At 39.5% G+C, this 10,124-nt stretch overlaps 1 long non-coding RNA gene across 1 annotated transcript; it reads left to right on the top strand.

Moving 5' to 3' along the window:
- The first annotated feature begins 5,231 nt into the window (after positions 1-5,231).
- LOC146545706 (uncharacterized) lies at positions 5,232-8,368 on the top strand. Its single transcript, XR_014881274.1, has 3 exons — positions 5,232-5,314; positions 6,970-7,044; positions 7,879-8,368. It is a non-coding gene; the product is annotated as an uncharacterized LOC146545706 (long non-coding RNA).
- Positions 8,369-10,124: the final 1,756 nt, after the last annotated feature.

Raw genomic sequence — 10,124 nt, 5'->3', positions numbered from 1 at the left:
AATCATATTTCTAAGGATATTCCAAACCATTTGACGTCTATAAGAAATGACTTCTAAACATTTGCCCTGGAAGAGCAAGTGACTTTTCCTTTCATCTCCCAGATCCATCCCTCCTCTTTTTCCTGCTTCTTACATTTCTTCTTGCTTTCAAGTTTAGGTAAAAAATAGAATCTTGGCCCACATTAATATATATTTAACCTCTTCACTGCTGCCTCTCAGCACTCTCTAGCATTTGTTCAACAGAACTGTAGCATTTCCCTTTGAAGTCCAAATGAAGTCACAGTGGTTCCTTGTGCTGGATCTTCAAGCTGGCTGCCAGGTGAAGCATTCACATAACTTTTCTGAGTGTTCTGCCGTGTGTTCAGAAAAGGAAAAATTGGATTAAGGTACACAAAACATGTAGTTCTAAACTGATTTCTATGTAGAATTAAATTGAATGCTGTAGACTCAAGATTAATGTTAATATCATTTGCTGAGTGTATCTAAAATCTAAAACTGTCGATGCCTTGTGCATGAGTTCATCCACAGCTGGATTGGTTAAGAGAGACAACATGACACAAAGTAAGAAAGAGCTGTTTCCATGGAAATCACAATTTCTTTTAAAGCTTGTAGTCATACTGTATGGGAGGAAGCCCGACAACCAACCTCATGCAGAGTTCAGCATCCAGCAAGAGGGAAATGGAAAGCAGACCTAATTCAATCTATCTGTGTGTACTTAGAGCATGTAAAATACGACTGTTCTGATGAGCAGTTGTACATCCAGTTTTTATAGTGCAGCAACTGAACAAAGTGAACAATAATGACCCAACACAAACTTCCAAGTGAAAAAAGAAAGATCTTAACTGTCTTCAGTAATTTGAAAACCCATGATAGTGCCCCTCCTTCTGCTCTTTCTTCACTAGGACATGTATCATATGTTGTTCTGTTTGAGTATATCCAATGTTATGGCAAGTACCTGTCTTATTCTTGTAGTTTTTAGGAATGGATTGACTTTCTAGGGTAGTGATTGGAAAAGCTTAAGTGCATACAGTTTCTAAAAAATGTCAGCTGGCCTATATGTTCCCTCTGCGATTTGAACAAGAACAGGTGAAACTCTAGTCAGGAAGCAGTGGCAGTTTGAGCCTTTTAGCCATGCAAATTCGAACCAACCTGTCAGTTTTCTTCAATATCTGATGGTTTTGTTTTCCAACTGAGTGGTTCCAATGAGATAAATAATTAAATAAAAAAAAAAAACGACATGTGCAAGTTTTAAGGCATTTATAAAAGGTGTTGGGACAAGTCCAGAGTCTGACATCAAAACTGTCCACTCAGTTCTTTTTTCTCACAGCTCTTGACTGCTATCAGATCTTTTTAACCACATCCTAATGGTCTTGGCATACTTTGCAGTGCTGTTTGGGTTTTGCATGAGCATTCTGTAGTCTCTTCCTGTGTGCACACTTTGCTCTCATTGCATTCCACTTCTGTTCCAGGCTTCTTCCTCTTGTTTGATTCCTTTCTATCCTTTGTCTTTCAGTTTAGTAACACCATCTAACAAATCTCCGCCCCTGGAGTTTAAGAAAGTGATGCTTTCTTTTAGAGGAAAATGAACAAACGAAGAAACAAATGTCCTTATACTAAGGAGACTTATGCAAAACATCACTCAGCTCAGTATGTATTCCATCATTTCTCTCCAGCCCATTGTCCAACTTGTTTACTTAGATTACAACTCTCTTTTGGATAATAAATCTCCTGCTATGGCTGTACTTACCAGTAAGTGCACACTGTGCACTCTAAGGGCCCATGTGAAGCCCATGACTAATGTTTTGTAGAGCAGTCCCACCTTTCACCTGGAGGACCTCCCCAAACTGGAGATCACTGGGCAATGAGGACACATCCACTGCCTTCTCCCAGAGATGAGACTTGGAAGAGCTCCTGAGTTCTGCAGCCTAGATGTCTCCTCTGCTACTCTTTGTGTGCAGTGCTCAGAACAATGGTATTTTTCTTAACTGTTCTTGCTTGGCCCCTTGGCAATCTTGTAATTTAAGTAAATAATTTTCTAAGAACATATGCTTGGCTGTCATTTAAAGGATAAACACTGCTCATGAACACTATACATTTCTAACAACTACATCTGTGTTTTTGGTTTGGTGTTAGAAAAAAATAGTTTTCATGACTTAAGGAATAGTTATGTGTGAAAACAACTGCTGGTACTGAGGTAATAATTGAACAATATTTTCAGAACTATATTTCAGACATCAAGAAATGACTGTGGCTATCGTGAGAGAGGGCATTCCCAGAGAGAGAATTAATTCAGCATTGTTTTGAGTGATACTTTGTAAAGAAGCAAATGTTGGGAAGTAGAGAAGTACCTCCCTTACCACAAACCCTGTGAGAGATGGCAAAGCTTCCTGTTCTTTGGAGTAAATGCCTTAGGTCAAAAAGGCTTAGTATGTACAGAGAAGCATAATTTCTGTTATCCTCCTGTCCTGAGTCTGGCCCTTTTAGCCGTAACAAAAATTCTAAGCCACCCCATACTTTTTGGATTACTTTAAACCCCACCACAGTGCTTTTCTTAAAGTACTTTATTTTGAATACAAATGACTCCATGAAAGGATTCTGATATGGGCTGAAACTGAATCAGTTTCAAGGAAATGCAGCTGGAAGCACACTAATCTAAATGCTTCCCAAGCAAAGCAGTACAGGCATCTATTCTACAGAATGTCTCCGCCCCTAGCTAAAGTGCACCACGACTTTCTGAGCTCCTTTAACACTTGCACTGCGGCACTGCTTCACAGGCAATATTCATGAGGGAAAAAAAATACTGTGTTTTCTTTCAATGTTTTCTCTGTCTAGCACACTGTTTTCATCTATTCAGCTGGCTAGAGGATGGGTAGTTTTGTTTTGGTCTTATTCTTTTAATGTTCCCAGACCTTTTGACTTGAATTGTACTAGTGGTTCAATGCCTGGGATGCAAGTTAGGGCTATATCTCTCACAGGCCAGGCCTTTCTTTCCCAGTAGAAATGGCAGTGTTTACATTACATGTTATAGCATATCTCATTCCCATATTTTCTATACATGGAACCTTTGTTCATGTGTATATGCAGCCTGGACTGACAAGTATCAGGTCAAAACATGACAGTTTAAACAAGCAAAGCCAGCTCATGGTGTAGAAACACCAATAAACCTATAGAGTAGTTCATCCTTCCATTCACATTCTTTTATTGTAACTAAGAAGGTAAGCAAGGTGCTCTGTGTAGAACAATCTATGCCAGACTAGGGTATCAGGTGGCATGGTTTTGTTTTATTTTTGCCATGTTATTATCGCATCTGCTTTGTGTGTATCAAATTCTGCATTCTCTTTTTTTACTACCTTCCAGTGAATTATAACCTACATAGCTATCAAGACTACTGCTCTCTGTGGGTTATTTCAGTGCATAAGCTGTTGGTCTGTCTGTGTTGAAGACCACAGACCATAGAATCACAGTGTCAGAGTTTCTTTTTGCTTTCATGACTCTAAGGCTTTAAAATTGCATGGGAGTATAACTGCCACAGCCGAGATATTTCCCATGAAAAACATCCATCCATTTGCGTTACTGGAGGAGCACATATCTGTCCCATTAGGACAGATAAACCTCTGCTGTTTCTGTTCCTAGCCTGGTCCTTTAACGTTCAATGGTACTTCTGAAGAGGTACTGTGATCTTCATTGGGCAGCTCCTGTCAAAAGCAGCAACCCTGAGCATCAGAGTGAGACAGGCAGCTGGAAATACCCACTGATGCAACTGCCCCTGCAAAATCCACCTGAGGAAAGGAGCAAGAGCCTTCAGATATTACTCAAGTCCTGGCAGCTACAGCAGTGCTAACAGAATATCTTTTGACAGCAGCACATTGAAAATGCATCCCTTTTGCCCCTGGAAGCCACAGCCTACACTAATGAATTCACTGAAGTATATTACTGGTATGATTCAAAACTCTTTTAAAAGGCACTGAAGTCTGTTTTTCCCTAAAAACAGCAAAAGTAGAGGAGACAATAGCTAATCAGAAGATGCACTTACATTTACTTCCAGAAGTATTTGCGTATTTGTAATTCAACTAGCAAAGTAGAGATAAGCCCACCTTAACATCAGGGTGCTAATGGACTTTTTCACTCAGTATCATAATTAAGAGCTACACCAAAGATAATAGTTATGTCAGCAAAGTTGGCTTCAGAAACAATGCAGCCACATAATCTGTTTTGGATCTGCTTTTCTACCTACATATTTTTATTTATATTTCTACATCTATATACACCCGCATTTATGAAGATAGAAGGAGGATTATTGATATAAAATATAAAAATCTGAAAAACAGGAAAATACAGACTCAAAAAACAGCATGTCTGATTTTCTGTTTTCCTAATACCATGCTTTTTAACTTTTCAATGCTTTCTGAAACAAGACTATCAGTCTTTATCATCTTCTGCAAATGTTTTTCACAACTTAGACAGAAGCAAGCAGAGATTAAAATTGTGGTGTACATAATTAGTATATCATGAATAGCGTGGTAAATAAGAGCCATGTCAGGACTGAAAAACAAAGAGAAGAAAAATTCATTACCAACACCCATCATGACATTTTGCTGTTTATCAGGGGCAGAAAATGAATGAAGATATGAATGAGTTTACAGTGAGTTCACATACTCTTACTACCGACAAAATTGGAGTGCAGGCTGGAAGTAACACTACAGGTTCCCCACTGTCACAAGGATAACCCTGCCTTCTTCCCCAGTGTCTTGTGTTGCTGTAAGTGCTCCTGCAGATGTGGGGTCATGTCCCTGGGGCAGCAGCTGCTGGGAAGGGATGGGAGCTCATGGTCTGGCCCCTGGCAGCACCCCGTGCTCCCATGCTGCTCACCCTGCTAACCACCCCATGTTCCCATGCTGCTCACCCTGCTAACCTCCCTGTAACACCACGCACAGCCCGCAGCATGCTGCAATCCGTTCTGCTTCACTTCCCCCCCATCTCTTACTTTCTAGCTTTTTTATTTTGCATAACGTTTGGGAAGAAAGTCTTTTCCTGTTTACAAAAAATACTGTTTCTGCACTCCGCAGGATTAGGTGCTGCAAAAAGAAAAAGCAGCACTGAGATATCTTCCAGAAAGAAGCTGGCCTCCAAAATGTGTTTTGCTGGGTCTGCCCCAGCCCAGATGCAAACTTAACAGTGGACGCTGTGGCTTTAAGGCTATCGTTCCAGATCCACATCACACCCACATATTTGTCCTCTCTTTACACAGCAAGTGCCAAGCGGTGACATCTACTATAGTCTCTAGGACATGCTGGTCTCTTCGTGAGGAAAAAGGGTGAGAGGGGGAGGGGGACAAGCCAGAGAAAGCACAAATCCTGCTGTGTTCCAGAAGGATGAGTCACTTCCTTGCAGTAACTCTGAGATGCCTTATTTATGGCCGCTCTGCTGATATGAAGCCCATCTCGGTTCCTCAGCGGCGTCCCCGGGCTCGGCCTCTCTCCTGGCTGCCCATTAATCATGCGGCACTGCTATGGAGTGCACACAGAGTGGGAGTTCTGCCTGCCAGTGGCCTTTAGCTGTCTCCAGTTCAATGAAATTACCTTGTGTGAAGACTTGTTTTATGAGAGATTGGTTTATTTGTAACTAAACTACTTCCTCCGTTATTTGATAAGCTCAAATATTTGCTACTGATAGTCAGAGAGTGTCACATTTATTATCCCATTTCAGGCATTGCTTAACTCCTTTGTATTAGGCTTCCTTAACCCCTTTGAGGGCAGCAAGGAAAAAAAAAAAGACTGGAAAAATCTGATTTCTGTTACTCACGCTTTGAAAAAAAACAAACGGGTTTTATCCTATAAGGGAAGTACCTCAATGAGGTTCAGCTACTCCACAGTGATTTTTTAAATGCATTTAACATAGCATTTAGAAGGACTCACGTTGTTTATGGATCAGGATAAAGAGAAAAACTGAAGTAAACTTCTATTTTTTCTTTTATATTTTGTCAATCATCCTGTTTTAAAGGAATATGAACATATGAACATGAAGCACCATTGTGCCAAGGACAAGGCACATATATCATCTTTGACATTCCTAAGTCCTATTTTCGGTCTTGCCCCTGGTGGCTATGTCACCTGTGACCTATTTGTGCCTCTGTTTGTGTGTTACTAACCCTGGCTAAGACACAGAGTTGCTTGGCTTTTAAAAGACATCTGATGACTTTCTTTGGAAAGCTAAAACACCCGCAACATCAGAGCTAAGTAATACATTTACAATAACCTACTTCCTAACCACTCCCGGATTTTCCCTAGACCATTTTTCTTGGAGAAACCAAGGAGTTATTACTAATTATCTGCTTCTGAGGACTCCAGCTACAAATCACAGTCCAAATACAAAAGCTACTTGTATATGTTAGGAAGAAGAAAAGTGCCTAACTGTATCAGAGCAATCTTTAGGAGTCCTATCTTCCTACTCAGGCTTCACTGTACTTATTACAAAGCTTTCCTGGGCACTGGGTGTTCCAGTAGTGTACATGCTGTAAGCAATGCATTTCAGCTCCTGTCTGCTAACACCAAGGATTTCTAAATCATTACAGCCCAGGGTATGCTCAAATGAGAGCATGGAAGGGAAATGAGGAAACCTCTCTTTGACTAACAGGAGTAGGAACTCTGGGTCTGATGTTGTGGGATAGAAAGAGTCTTCAGTTCTGTTTTGTGTATTCAGAGCACCCCAGCACTAAAATCTTGAGATACCTCAGGCTAGAGAGAGAATCCACAGGAGAAAGCCTCTGCCTGCTGTAACTGGGAGGGGGCGGGGGGAGAATGGGGGGGGCATGGTTGGGCATGGTCATATTTCTCTAATGAACGTAAGGGAATGGTCATTATTCACTATTAGCATATGGTCATTATTTTGTAGTGGGAATGGTGTAGTTCCAGGACTGACCATACATTTTGCTTTGAGGCAAGCAGGCATTTTTTTTGTTATGGTCTACAGGCGCTGGGGAAGGGCTCTGGACTGGGGAAACAGCTTTGTGCCCAGAACTGTGTTTGAACACAGGAACAGCTCTTGGTATGTATGCTTGTCAGAGACTGCAGTGAGCCAGTCCTGCTGCTCACAATACAGTACACTAAATCCTGTCTGAAATTAATGGGACTGCTTTTATTTAAAAAAGGGAAAGGGCTGATGTGCTGAGAACAGAACGAGACCAGTTAGAAATCTCCCTCATGTGGAGGAGACAGGAAAAAAAGATGTCTGAAAAAAGCTTAAAAAGAAGCCGGATAAAAATAGCTTCTCATCTTTTCATCACAACTATTATTTACCTGAATATGACTATATTCTACCTGAATTTTGTTTTGTGAAATTATTCTTCAGTACAACCATAAGTGAGTTTATTAAAAAATCTGAGATGTGAATATTCAAGTGGAGCTTTTGGTCTTGCTGAAACACTGTAGTCCCTCAAAGTTCAGGGAAATTATTTTTGTTCCTCTCTGAATTAACAGAGATGGAGGGGAAATACATGCTCAATGTGTTAGGTAGGAAGGAAGCAACGGTTGACTCTTTCTCTCACAGATGTACACATATATGGAAATATTCACATGTTTACAATCAGATTATAGCAAGCTTGGTGAACATGACCAGGTGTCTGGTGTGAAAGGAAATATTAGGCCTGAAACTGTAAGGATACTAACACTTAGGACTGCTGCTTTCCCTGGGGGAGACTTGGCCTTATGCAGGTGGCTGAATTGATTTCTAACCAAGATCCTGCTGGGGAGAGGCCAAATTGGCTGCTTCAGCTGAAGTCTGCCCTGGAAGACAGGGACTGAAAGCTGAGCCTGGGGAGACCGAAGGTTCATTAAGTGTGTGTTTGTCTTGGACTCTGACACGAAGATGCTGCTGTTCCAGATGGGGCTGAACTCTTAAGACTGAGGACTTCTTTGCTGATATAGAAGAACAAAAGCTTCTGCTGTGTATTCTGCTTCCCAACAGGAGTTCTCACAGACAACATTATCGTTTGACATATTTTTTTAATCAATGTATTGCAAAATCACAATAAATTGGATATTTACAAGAGTATACTGCTTAGCTAACTGCAATTATAAACATAGACATATTCTGGATTTTTCTATGCCCTCAGTGAGAACACAGGCTCACATAATTTCTTTTTGGTACAAGTCCGAAGGCACAGAAATGTAACAGTGCAAAGGTGTGAATATCTTATTCTATTAGTTGTTTCAATCCAAAACTGATATGCAAATGTAAGTGCTCAACCCAGTGTGTTCTGCAGCGGGTCACAGAAAAGTTGTTTCTCTCTTTAAACATTTAGATTCCTCAGGCAACACATACATTCTGTTCAGATGTTTAATTCAATCAGAACAGCATCTGGGGAGGATTTCCAAAATCATATCTCCTGAAAGAATTAGGTATTTATTTGTTATTCTCTCAAATTAAAATTTCTTTGATGGCAGCAACTAAATATCTGTTTTATTCATAACAGTGAACTGTATCTATTGCTGCAATGATTAAAATAATTTTCTGCACGCTCCTTCCAAATATCAGTTATATTTAGAATTTATTGGTTGGGAATTGATCTATACTTTTGTTCTATTTCATAGTACTAATGACTGCCAAAAAAGTATTTAGCATCATATTCCTCTGATGATTATAAATCTCCTAATTTCTCTTCTAACTCAGATAATAGACTATATTTATTTTTAACTGTGCCATCATTATCTGTTAGTTAAAAAACAAACAAACAAAAAAAAAAACACTTTAACATCTGTGGTGTTTATCTGTTTCCTATTTCCTTTAATGTTGTCTGGATCTGTACAGCCTTAGCCTTTCATTTGGTTTTCTAGACATCACCAAGTTCTTCTAGCTGCATCCAGTTCTCACGGGGAAGTGTGGATGCCCCACTCTGTTCAGCAGACCTGTGGCCTTGCAGGCATAAATACATTTTCCCTTTCTTACCTTTGCTCACTGCCTTGGAGCTATTTACTGTAAAAAAATATGACAAGCAGCGATGCAGAGCTTCCTCTGTAAATGGTAGAGACAGGCTACAGCCAAGAAAACATGGTCTAAGGTCTTATCTGCTCATTGCCATCACCTGTGTAGAAGCAAGTATTTTGCTTCTCTGCAAGATGCAACCAGTCAAACTTAAATATTTTGCTATAGGACTCAAGTGCCTTCAGCTCCTGCTGTTGCCCAATTTCAGTTTTGAGTTATGAAGCAAACCAATATTTTATGCTGTTCTCAGTTCCTAGCACATGAGTACTGTCTATCACAAATTCTCTCTAACGAAATACAGTGCTTCTCAAAGTTGTGCTTTGCATTCTGCTTCTTCTTACACCGATGGATTAACTGCTGGAGGGTCATTCGTTGTTCCTTACCTCTGTTTAAATCTAAATGTCTTTTTTTGTTTTTAGGATTAAGCAGCATAATAGAGTCTGTATACAATAACTCTATGCCCTATTGATTAAATTTACAAAATACAATTCTATTATGCTTTCATATTATCAAAATAACTATATTTGTCACAAAACCGCAAAGGAGACTATATTGTTAATAGCTTTTAATCTACTATATGAGATTATCTGGGACTTCAGAGTCCACACAGTGCCATGTGCTCTGCTAAAATTGTCTTAAATATCACTGAGATAAATTTTTAGCAATCTAATACTGCAAATATCCTACCAAAGAAGGAGTCATAATCTTCAAGTTCTTTGTGACACCAAGTGCACTGACAGCTAAAAGTAAATATTATAAAACAAATGGAAAGAAAGAGTACAATGGGCTTATTATCTGTGCCAGCAATCATAGAAGAAAAGATTATTTAAAAAGATAATGAAAAAAAAAAAAGGATGAAAAAGAAGATGTCATGACTTAGGAGCTAAAATAAATAATATCTAAACTGCTAATTTCTGAATGTAGCTTCCTAAACAAAACATCTTTAAAGACCACTTGGCATCTCTAAAGCCTACTTGGATACACTTGCTTTGGAGAAATTGGTAAAGTGAAAGCAGTAGTAAGATCCTAATTTTGTGCAAGGATGCAAGGGCAGAGTAATCTAATCTCAGTATAAATCTCATATGTGTGTATATATGTGTGTATATATGTTAAGGATAATGTTTTATCCATGACTCCTCCATGCT

Source organism: Meleagris gallopavo, chromosome 1, assembly GCF_905368555.1.
Source record: "Meleagris gallopavo chromosome 1, MGAL_WU_HG_1.1, whole genome shotgun sequence".
In the NCBI taxonomy this organism is placed as follows: Eukaryota; Metazoa; Chordata; class Aves; order Galliformes; family Phasianidae; genus Meleagris; species Meleagris gallopavo.
The sequence above is the reverse complement of the archived record's forward strand: the minus strand, read 5'-3'. Positions and strand labels throughout refer to the sequence as shown.